The sequence below is a fragment of the Schistocerca serialis genome, chromosome 12, assembly GCF_023864345.2.
Source record: "Schistocerca serialis cubense isolate TAMUIC-IGC-003099 chromosome 12, iqSchSeri2.2, whole genome shotgun sequence".
In the NCBI taxonomy this organism is placed as follows: domain Eukaryota; kingdom Metazoa; phylum Arthropoda; class Insecta; order Orthoptera; family Acrididae; genus Schistocerca; species Schistocerca serialis.
The window spans coordinates 107,836,698-107,848,839 of NC_064649.1; the positions used below are offsets into that span (position 1 = coordinate 107,836,698).

General features: G+C 44.9%; 1 non-coding gene across 1 annotated transcript; it reads left to right on the top strand.

Moving 5' to 3' along the window:
* Positions 1-11,809: 11,809 nt before the first annotated feature.
* On the top strand, positions 11,810-11,881 carry Trnaa-cgc (transfer RNA alanine (anticodon CGC)). Its single transcript has one exon. It is a non-coding gene; the product is annotated as a tRNA-Ala (tRNA).
* The last annotated feature ends 261 nt before the right edge of the window (positions 11,882-12,142 follow it).

The following is a 12,142-nucleotide window of genomic DNA, read 5'->3' on the forward strand; positions in this document are numbered from 1 at the left end:
GTTTCAAGAGAAGTTATAGAGAATTTAATTTTGGAAAAATGATGGTAACAACGTTAACTGAAACTGTATGAAATGTGTCAATCTGCTTTTAAAAATGTCATAGCACACTTAGTGATTATGAACGCTAGGTAGAGAACCTGTCTCCCGTAACATTCGAAATACTCCGCTAATGATTCGTGCATTCGGAATCCGTGTTGGATAACGTACGCTGCAGCCGTAGCATTGCCATCACATTTGCCATAAATAAACACCATATCGGCGTATTCCTCTGTCGTGAATTTGAAAGGCATCTCTATTTCATAAGTAATCTACAGACTACAACAGTTACTATCTGGTTTCACTTAAATACGCTGTTATTATATTCTTTCACTGAACAATATAGGAAACCATTGAAACAATTCACTAATGGTTGCCAACAATGACATAAACGTTTCTACGTTGTTAATAGAAAGTCAACAAACCTGCTTGTATAATAATCTTTGCTTCTCTGGATGTTCTGGAAAACTACTGCAGATACACGTCTGCGACGTGTTTTATTAGACTTATCAGACCAATAACAACAAAATAAATGGAAATCGTCCTTTACTTTAACCTTGTACAGTTTTGCGATGGCTTCATGTAAGCGAAGTTGCTAAATTATAGACAAAATTTTTTATTAGCCGTAACTCCCTAACTAAACTTTCGCGGGTATATGTTTATGTGAACATTTTTCTTTAGTTTCACTTGTAGAATAAGATATTAAAATGAAACTTCCTGGCAGATTAAAACTCTGTGCCGGACCGAGACTCGAACTCGAGACCTTTGCCTTTCGCGGGCAAGTGCTCTGCCATCTGAGCTACCCAAGCACGACTCACGACCCGTCCTCACAGCTTCAATTCTGCCAGTTCCTCGTCTCCTACCTTCCAAACTTCACAGAAGCTCTTCTGCGAAAGGCAAAGGTCCTGAGTTCAAGTCTCGGTCTGGCACACAGTTTTAATCTGTCAGGAAGTTTCATACCAACGCACACTCCGCTGCAGAGTGAAAATCTCATTTTGGAAACATCCCCGAGGCTGTGGCTAAGCCATGTCTCCGCAATATCCTTTCTTCCAGGAGTGCTAGTTCTGCAAGGTTCGCAGGAGAGCTTCTGTAAAGTTTGGAAGGTAGGAGACGAGGTACTGGCGGAAGTAAAGCTGTGAGGACGGGTCGTGAGTCGTGCTTGGGTAGCTCAGATGGCGCCGGCGCGGTGTTCGGTCAGAGGGCTGCGTGCTGTCTGTAATAAAAAAACTGAGTCAAGGAATCAACGATCAACTCAAACGGATGTCTTGTGACGTCCACCCAGACATAACGCAATGAACAATATCGAACAAAATGGAAAAAAAAGAAGATCGCAGAGCACTTGCCCGTGAAGGCAAAGGTCCAGAGTTCGAGTCTCGGTCCGGCACACAGTTTCAATCTGCCAGGAAGTTTCATATCAGCGCACAGTCGGGTGTAGAGTGAAAATCTCATTCTGGAAACAAATTAAAATATTTGCATATCTTCGTGAATCGCACTGTATATTCTCCAACTGAGGTTTTACATTTGAAAATGACGTCGTTCAAACAGGTAAAATATAACCCTTGTAAGTAGGCTGTTTAGGTTTTTTTTATTGGTAACGCCACGTAGCGATCGGTATGAAAATCACTGGCTGTGCTGTGTGCAGTCTGTGGCTGGTTTGCATTGTTGTTCGCTATTGTAGTGTTGGGCAGTTGGCTGTTAACAGCGCGTAGCGTTGCGCAGTTGGAGGTGAGCCGCCAGCAGTGGTGGATGTGGGGAGAGAAATGGTGGAGTTTTGAGAGCGGATGATCTGGACGTGTGTCCATAAGAAACAGTACATTTGTAAGAATGGATGTCATGAACTGCTATATATATTATGACTTTTGAACACTATTAAGGTAAATACATTGTTTGTTCTCTATCAAACGCTTTCATTTGCTAACTATGCCTATCAGTAGTTAGTGCATTCAGTAGTTAGAATCTTTTATTTAGCTGGCAGTATCGGCGCTCGCTGTATTGCAGTAGTTCGAGTAACAAAGATTTTGTGAGGTAAGTGATTTGTGAAAGGTATACGTTAATGTTAGTCAGGGCCATTCTTTTGTAGGGATTTTTTAAAGTCAGATTGCGTTGCGCTACAAATATTGTGTGTCGGTTTAGTGTTGATCAGAATAGGTAAAGAGCGAAATGTCTGACTACGTTCAGTTCTGCTCAGCTGTTTGAAAATCAAATAATGTAAGAGGTTTATCAGCACAGTAATTCAATAATTTTTCTAAGGGGACGTTTCACCCTTTCTTCTTAAAGATAAAATTTTATGTACTGTTAGCTGTCCCAGTGAGTTGTAAAACATTTCCTGAGAGGTATCGGAACGCCAGCGTTTTTCGATCATAATCAAGCCCTTTCTATGTACAACTACTGCCTCCTACTCGAAACATACCCACGTTACGTGATTGTGATTGAAAATAAAATTCTTCGGTGGTAACAGAGAAACAGTGATGCTGTCCATCCATACGGAGACTACGAACAAATTGTCCAGGAAGGTCACGAGAAATTCGTGACGAACGTTGCGGAGCATTCCGTCCCTCCCCCCCCCCCCCCCTCCCACACCCACAGTACCGCAGTCGTCTGTCTGCACGGTAATGCGGCGACCCCAGAGTCACGAAAGCGCAACCACCCCCGCCTTATTTCGCCTTACCCCCGAGGACAGGAATAACTTTGCCCCCGGGATGCACCCGTAAACTCAATCTGACTACCGGAATCATGTCGCTCTGTCGTTGTTCCTCTTTCCAGGCTCATTTCGTGTGCCTATAAACCCCCGGTAGCCTTGTTGGCACTCGTTACTTTTATTTTCAGTTATGTTCCGTAGATTATTTTCCCGATTATTTTACCGGTATGATGGTTCAAATAGCTCTGAGCACTATGGGACTTAACATCTGTGGTCATCAGTCCCCTAGAACTTAGAACTACTTAAATCTAACTAATCTAAGGACATCACACACATCCATGCCCGAGGCAGGATTCGAACCTGCGTCCGGAGCAGTCGCGGGGTTCCGGACTGAGCGCCTAGAACCGCGAGACCACCGCGGCCGGCTCGGTATGATGTGGCATAAGTCATATTACAAGATATACACTACTGGACATTATAATTGCTACACCACGAAGATGACGTGCTACAGACGCGAAATTTACCCGACAGGAAGAAGATGCTGTGATATGCATACGATTAGCTTTTCAGAGCGTTCTCACAAGGTTGGCGCCGGTGGCGACACCTACAACGTGCTTACATGGGGAAAGTTTCCAGTCGATTTCTCATACACAAACAGCAGTTGACCGGCGTTGCCTGGTGAAATGTTCTTGTGATGCCTCGTGTAAGGAGGAGAAATGCGTACCATCACGTTTCCGACTTTGATAAAGATCGGATTGTAGCCTATCGCGATTGCGGTTTATCGTATCGCGACATTGCTGCTCGCGTTGGTCGAGATCCAGTGACTGTTAGCAGAATATGGAATCGGTGGGTTCAGGAGGGTAATACGGAACGCCGTGCTGGATCCCAACGGCCTCGTATCACTAGCAGTCGAGATGACAGACATCTTATCCGTACGGCTGTAACATATCGTGCAGCCACGTCTCGATCCCTGAGTCAACATATGGGGACATTTCCAAGACAACAACCATCTGGACGAACATTTCGACGACGTTTGCAGCAGCATGGACTATCAGCTCGGAGACCGTGGCTGCGGTTACCCTTGACGCTGCTTCACAGACAGGAGCGCCTGCGATGGTGTACCCAACGACGAACCTGGGTGCACGAATGGCAAAACGTCATTTTTTCGGATGAATCCATGTTCTGTTTACAGCATCATAATGGTCGTATCCGTGTCTGGCGACATCAGGGTGAACGCACAAATGAAGCGTGTATTTGTCATCGCCATACTGGCGTATCACCCGGCGCTATGGTATGGGGTGCCACTGGTTACACGTCTCGGTCACCTCTTTTTCGTACTGACGGCACTTTGAACACTGGACGTTAGGTTTCAGATGTGTTACGACCCGTGGCTCTACCCTTCATTCGATCCCTGCGAAACCCTACATTTTAGCAGGATAATGCCCGACCGCATGTTGCAGGTCCTGTACCGGCCTTTCTGGATACAGAAAATGTTCGACTGCTGCCCTGGCCAACACATTCTCCAGATCTCTCACCAATTGAAACGTCTGGTCAATGGTGGCCGAGCAACTGGCTCGTCACAATACGCCATCAGTACTCTTGATGGACTGTGGTATCGTGTTGAATCTGCATGGGCAGCTGCACCTATACACGCCATCCAAGCTCTTTTTGACTCAATGCCCAGGAGTATCAAGGCCGTTATAACCGCCAGAGGTGGTTGTGCTGGGTACTGATTTCTCGGGATCTATGCACCCAAATTGCGTGAAAATGTAATCACATATCAGTTCTAGTATAATATATTTGTCCAAAGAATACCCGTTTTTCATCTGCATTTCTTGATTTTGTGTAGCAATTTTAATGGCCAGTAGTGTATATACAAACATGAATAGTGCTAATATTAATATTACCGAAATTTTTGGGTCTACACATGCAACTGCATTTAGAGGCACACTTTTTTTTGCTATTTCTGAAACAGAAACTCGTCCATGGAGTAGAAGATTTGTCCAAAAGAAATTATTTTAATCTAGATGTAAAACTTGATCTGCTACTTGCCAGATACTTTATGTAGTTGGGCAAATGATCAAAGATTTTTGTTGCTGAGTAATGTACTCCATTTTGAGCAACTGACAGCTTCAATGACGGGTAGGGGAGATCATTTTTCCCTTTAGTGTTGTACGTATGAACATCACTGTTTTTCGTGAATTGAGAATTACTTGTAACGAATTTCATTAGCAAATATATGTACTCTGATGGTACTGATTGCGAGTTATTGGCAGAAAGAAAATGTAACTGAGCTACTAAGGAGACTGCCTACACTACGCTTGTCCATCCTCTTTTAGAATACTGCTGCGCGGTGTGGAATCAAATGGCTCTGAGCACTATGGGACCTAACTTCTGAGGTCGTCAGTCCCCTAGACTTAGAACTACTTCAACGTAACTAACATAAGGACATCACACACATCCATGCCCGAGGCAGGATTCGAACGTGCGACCGTATGGGTCGCGCGGTCCCGACTGAAGCGCCTAGAACCGCTCGGCCACCCCGAACGGCCCAAGTGTTTCCTCCGAAAGCGAAGAAATTTGATTGACGTCGACCTACATCGGGAGAAACGGTCATCGTAATGAAATAAAGTAAATCAAACCTCGCACTGAAAGTTATATGGGGAGTTCAAAAAGTCTCTCCTCAGTGCCGTATGAGTGTTAGCCGCGCGTGCCGTATGATTGTTCGCCCGCCTGGGTTACTTCCCTTCAAGTGGACTCTCCCAACATTCCACTGTTTCGTTTATCTCAGCCAGCGTTAGTAGTATCGTTGGTGTGTGTCGTTACGCGTTGAGGTGAACGTTTAAGTTTAGTTCCTTCGTTCGTTTGTATCGTTTTTGTCACTGTTAAAATGCTAGCCATTGAAGAACGTGTGTTTTAGTCGAACAAGTGTTCAAAGCTGGCGGTAAAGACAGTTTCAGGTCGTCAAACATTTATTTCAGTTTTCCCGGAGACAACACCCTCACATCGCGATACTGTTCAAGATTTGACTAACAAATTTCGAAGAACGGGTTCAGTGACAGATGCACCGAGAAGTGTTCGTTCTAGCGTTTTGTCTGAAGATAAACTACTCGATATTTTCGATAAAATGTCCATGCGTCCAAACAAGTCAGTAAGAAAACTCGCCCAGGAAATCGATGTTAGTGTCGGAACGGCCCACACAGCTGTAAGGAAAAAATTAGAACTTTTCCCATACAAAGTGACAGTCGTGCAAGAACTGAAAAATACTGATCATGGCAAGAGGCTGCATTATTGTCAATGGTTCAAAAATTTCGATCAACAAAATGGAAGGGATATTCTTAATGAAACGTTTTCCACTGATGAGGCGTGGTTTCATCTATCCGGGTACATGAACTCGCAAAATTCTCTTATGTGGAGCACCGCAAATCCATTGTGTATTCATGAGGAACCACTTCATTGCGTGAAAATAGGAGTTGGGATTGCGATTTCTACACGTCGGATTGTGGATCCGCTATTTTTCCACGAAACAATAAACGCACAGCGATACGTAGTGATATTTTGTACCCATTCATTGTAGAACTTGTGTTAAGTGAAATACTGAACGGTTAATTTCAACAAGATGGTGCAACCGCGCATACAGCTCACGTTTCAATGTCACTGCTTGCTGATGTTTTTGGTGATCGCATAATTTGACAGGGACTTTGGCCTCCACGACGGCGTGACCTAACACAATCTGAGTTTTTCTTCTGGGCTGTAGCGAAAGCAACTGTCTATAAAAACAGTCCAAAATGCGTCGATCAATTGAAAACTGCAATATCCGCTTTCACTGCTTCTGTTACAGAAGAAATGTTACAGCTTGTGTTTCGAAACATGATTAGACGAATTGAATTGTATATTCAACAATAGGGGGGACACTTTCAACATTTAATGTGAAAATTTGTAAGTAAAAATGAATAAATTAATAACTTGTATTTCACTGAGTTTCATTTCGGTATTACGGTATATTCATAATTTTTACTTATGGACCGTCTGACACCAACTGAATAAAACACAATTTTAGTGTCATACGCGTTTCGCCTTTATTTTCTGCAAGGCATCATCAGCGGCCTGGAATATATACATATGTTAGCTATTTTATTTACATTTTTGTCACAGTGCCTATAGGTTATAAACAGTTATGGTGGTTGATATTTCCTTTTAAATAGTAATGTTTTGAACTGTACTTACAGGTTGCGTGGACAATTTCTTACATATTACGTTCCTGTTGCATTTTTGGTGTTGTTCTTCTTCTTATGAATGCCACTTTGCGGTTTTCCCCCCACATTCCACAGCACTATGAACTGAACGATTGTTTCAATGCAATGTTTTGGTTTCTGTTGCCGACTTCAAATGTTTTTGCCAAAGATCGAATGTTATTGACAAACTTTCGAGTGTAATTATTGAAGTATCTGTGATCTGCTCGTGAAGGTTTTTGTGTGTGTGTGTGTTATGGTGTGTAACTTTTTTTTTGGCTCTGCTTGTGTGTCTGTGTGTGTGTGTGTGTGTATTTTGGTATATATATATATATTCTGCAAAATCGCTCGTTTAGCCAACTGCAGCGTAATGTGACTGATCGCTGTGAAATAATATAATGTGGCGCACTAAAAACCGACCCCGAGTACACACTGCTCGCCAATTACGCACGATTTGTTGACCGCTGCCGGCCGAGGTGGCCGATTGTTCATTTGAAAAAAAAAAAAAAAAATTGCTCGCGTTGTACGAGTATAATGTCTTGTGTTATTTTCGCCGGAAGGATGGCATTTCTGTTGTATTTAAGTTTGTACCAATAAAGATCTTTTGTTCATTTACCCTGTTCCTGGTAAAAAAACATAATAAAAATAATAAAATAAAATAAAAATAAATCAAGAAGCTACTTCGAGGGAGTGATTCAGGGACGGGAGGGGGAGACATGGCGGCCAGGCCTTGGGTTCCGACCCCTGCCCGCCTTGTCTCCACCTACTCATCACTGAACACTTAAAAAAATTAAAAAAATTAAAAAAACGAAACAAGGTTGGAATAAAAAAGTAAAAAATGAAAAATAAAGTTGGAAGAGCACTTAAAAAAATAGCGTCACTGTCTAGTAATGTGTTTTTTGTTGGGGCGGTGGTTGGCGTCCTGACACAACCAATTTTTTTTCCTAACATTCACGTTTTTATTGGGTTCAATAAAAGAAAGCGGTTCTAGGCGCTACAGTCTGGAACCGCGCGACCGCTACGGTCGCAGGTTCGACTCCTGCCTCGGGCATGGATGTGTGTGATGTCCTTAGGTTAGTTAGGTTTAAGTAGTTGTAAGTTCTAGGGGACTGATGACCTCGGAAGATAAGTCGCATAGTGCTCGGAGCCAATTGAACCTTAGATAAAAAAAAGACGGAAAATGGCCACTCGTGTGTGCCGTGCCGACTTCCTTCGCGTGTCTAATAACAAAAGAATCTTGCCTTTTGACAAGTATTTCTTCTGCTATTTATCGAAATAGTGAATTAAGCTGATATGCCGTTTTGTTACCCGAAAAGACGTATGTATTACATACCAGGTAATTTTTATGTAATTATAAAATACATTTGAATCACCGGTCGTGGACGCTGAATAGAATACGAAAAGAACCAAAAGTTCAGAGTTGAAAAAAGATTTGAAACACATCACGAATGGGCCTGCGAAGCGAACGAAACGAACAACAACTCGATACTGAACAAACTATGAGCAGTCGGCAGTGGAACAGCGACGAGCGACCACGTGAAGAAGGACGAGTCCGGCCGAGCGAGACCGAGACCGAGACAGAGACAGAGACAGAGACCGAGACAGAGACCGAGACAGAGACCGAGACAGAGACCGAGACAGAGACCGAGACAGAGACCGAGACCGAGACAGAGACCGAGACAGAGACCGAGACAGAGACCGAGACAGAGACCGAGACAGAGACCGAGACAGAGACCGAGACAGAGACAGAGACCGAGACAGAGACCGAGACAGAGACCGAGACAGAGACAGAGACCGAGACCGAGACAGAGACCGAGACCGAGACAGAGACCGAGACAGAGACAGAGACAGAGACAGAGACAGAGACAGAGACAGAGACAGAGACCGAGACCGAGACCGAGACCGAGACCGAGACAGAGACAGAGACCGAGACAGAGACCGAGACAGAGACCGAGCATGGAACGAGACCGGCCGACGTGCCGTTGCGGGAGCGAGACCGACCGGTTCCTGTTCCCGGGAACTGTAAGTAGAAAGCCGCGACCGAAGTGAACTACGAAAGACCGTTCCTTAGAATTCGTTCCTCACTCTTTCTGTTCATCTTGGTGAACCGTTCCTTTGGACCCGTTAGTTCGTGAACGACGCATCTCTACTGAGTGACTGAGTGACATATGCCACCTTGCACGATTTAGGTGTTCATATGAATGTGAATGTGACAAACTTCCTGGCAGATTAAAACTGTGTACCAGACCGAGACTCGAACTCGGGACCTTTGCCTTTCGCGGGCAAATGCTCTACCAACTGAGCTACCCAAGCACCACTCACGCCCCGTCCTCACAGCTTTACTTCTGCCAGTACCTCGTCTCCTACCTTCCAAACTTTACAGAAGCTTCCAGAATGAGATTTTCACTCTGCACCGGAGTGTGCGCTGATATGAAACTTCCTGGCAGATTAAAACTGTGTGCCCGACCGAGACTCGAACTCGGGGCGTTTGCCTTTCGCGGATAAGTGCTCTACCAGCTGAGCTACCCAAGCACGACTCACGCCCCGTCCTCACAGCTTTACTTCTGCCAGTACCTCGCCTCCTACCTTCCAAACTTTACAGAAGCTCTCCTGCGAACCTTGCAGAACTAGCACTCCATAATCTGCCAGGAAGTTTCATATCAGCGCACACTCCGCTGCAGAGTGAAAATCTCATTCTGCAAACACCCCGCAGGCTGTGGCTAAACCATGTCTCCGCTATATACTTTCTTTCAGGAGTGCTAGTTCTGCATGGTTCGCAGGAGAGCTTCTGTAAAGTTTGGAAGGTAGGGGACGAGATATTGGCAGAAGTAAAGCTGTGAGGACCGGGCGTGAGTCGTGCTTCGGTAGCTCAGATGGTAGAGCACTTGCCCGCGAAAAGCAAAGGTCCCGAGTTCGAGTCTCGGTCGGGCACACAGTTTTAATCTGCCAGGAAGTTTCATTTACAGAAGCTCTCCTGCGTACCTTGCAGAACTAGCACTCCTGAAAGTTGGTAGAGCACTTGCCCGCGAAATGCAAAGGTCCCGGATTCGAGTCTCGGTCCGGCACACAGTTTTAGTCTCCCAGGAAGTTTCATACCAGCGCACACTCCGCTGCAGAGTGAAGATCTCGTTCTGTGAATGTGATTACTCCCAAGGAAATGATGAAAACATAATAGTTTGCCACATAAGCTGCAACAAATGAACGCAAGAGTTTCTCCGCGCTCTGACAAATCAGCGTTCCGTTTCGGACGTTTTTACTCTTGAGTTCCTTTCCTGTAGCGCAGTTCACACACGTTTACTTGTTGTTTTCATTTCTCTGAGACGTCTACGTGGTACCTCGCCTGTTCTCACTATTCATCACATTTGCGACGGTAACGTATTCTTACCACATGACTCATATTCTATAACCTATGTATTGTATGGCGACTGCCAAGACTACAGAAAGAGAACAAACAGTTCAATGACCGGACTGAAAAGTTCACAATTTTGTGAAAGAAAAAGGTAAATAATATGAATGAGTTTTGAACCTGAATTGTCCGCGTAGCAGTTCAACACCGAGACCTCTTAACCACGACGCCATACTTTTTCCAGTGCGCTCGATGTTACACAATGTTTCTATTTTGCTTCTTTTTTCACACTTCAGCACACCTTCCTGTTTTCATGCTTCATCTACGTTCAGTTTTGGCAAGCTATCCACTGGGTCATTTTACCACTAACTCTGATGAGAGTGCGACGGGGAGTTTCCCGTATGAGGAAATCTACAGAACCGGCGTTTGAAGCTGACTGCAGACCGATCCTACTACCACCAACATACATTTCGCATAGGAACCACAAAGATAAGATACGAGAAATGAAATGAAATGACGCCCCATGCGGGGATGTTCGGCCGCCGTATTGCAAGTCCTATTTAGTTGACCCCACTTCGGCGACTTGCGAGTTAATAATGACAAAATAATGAGGAAGAACACCCAGTCAACATGGGGCAGTAAAAATCCCTGCTCCCGCCGGGAATCGAACCCGGGACCCCGTGCGCGGGAAGAGAGAACGCTACCGCAAGACCACAAGCTGCGCACAAGATATGAGAAATTAGCTATCATACTGACGCATATAGACAATCATTTCCCCCTCACTCTATTTGTGAGTGGAACAGCAAAGGAAATCACTAGTACGGGGTACCTCCTGCCACACAAAGTACTGTGGCTTGCGGAGTAATGATGTTGCTGTAGATGTAGAAAATGGAGTCATTTACGAAGCCACTTCCGCGAATCTGGTTTCACGAAACGTGTCTCGCAGTCTAACGCCACGTAAACGCGCGTTTAGAGCGCGGGACTGGACACAGAGTTTCCTCTATGCTACCGCGTTTGTCGCATTCAGGCGCCGCGGAGTCTAATTTCTGTCGCGATGTCCGCTCTCGTTAAATTGCCTCGCGCTTTCTGCGCGCCCTTACCCCTCCGCAGCATCCACCGGTCCTGCGCAGTCATCTGGAGCCGGCGGTCGATTCGAGTTGTCCGCGCACGCGGACATGCGCAACAATCGGCGCCGCAGTGCGCATGCGCGGCGGTGTAGCTATGCGGGAGAGCTGTCGGAAGCGAGTCGCTTGCCGCGTAGACGTTCCCTGAACTGCTGGTAGGTGGCAGCAGCGGTACGCGTCCTTCGCTACATATTAGACAAACATTTCTTCTCACTCTTCTGCATTCCTGTGGTGTCACATTTTTTCATGTTGTCACTTCATATATACGAGGTAAATGATGTATGCAACGGAATATCACACGTACCAGAGAGATAAACAAATCTTATTCAATGAAATACATGCCCTACATCTTACGACACTAGCGCCGTATGGTGGCCGTGATGACAACTTGTTGCTACGATCTGATACGTATCAGTGTTCCACATCATGCGGTGGGGGTGTAACTCAGTGGTAGAGTGTCTGCTTCGCATGCAGAAAGTCCTGGGTTCAAATCCCAGCTCCTCCAGAATATTTTTGTGTGTTTTACTATTATTGGCAGAAACATATGATTACTCGATTATGAATCTTACGCGCAGACAATGGCTTATTATCACTGTATAAGTCACAATCATAAGTTCGATCAGAAGGCTTTTTTTTAAATTAGCAATAGTGATTACGGGTTATTCCACCTCCAGGCGCAGCCATATGAATCTCATGCAGTTTCCCATACCGGGTGAAAGTTGCAATTTTTGGCGTAGAGTCACTATAATTTCTTAACGTAACATTA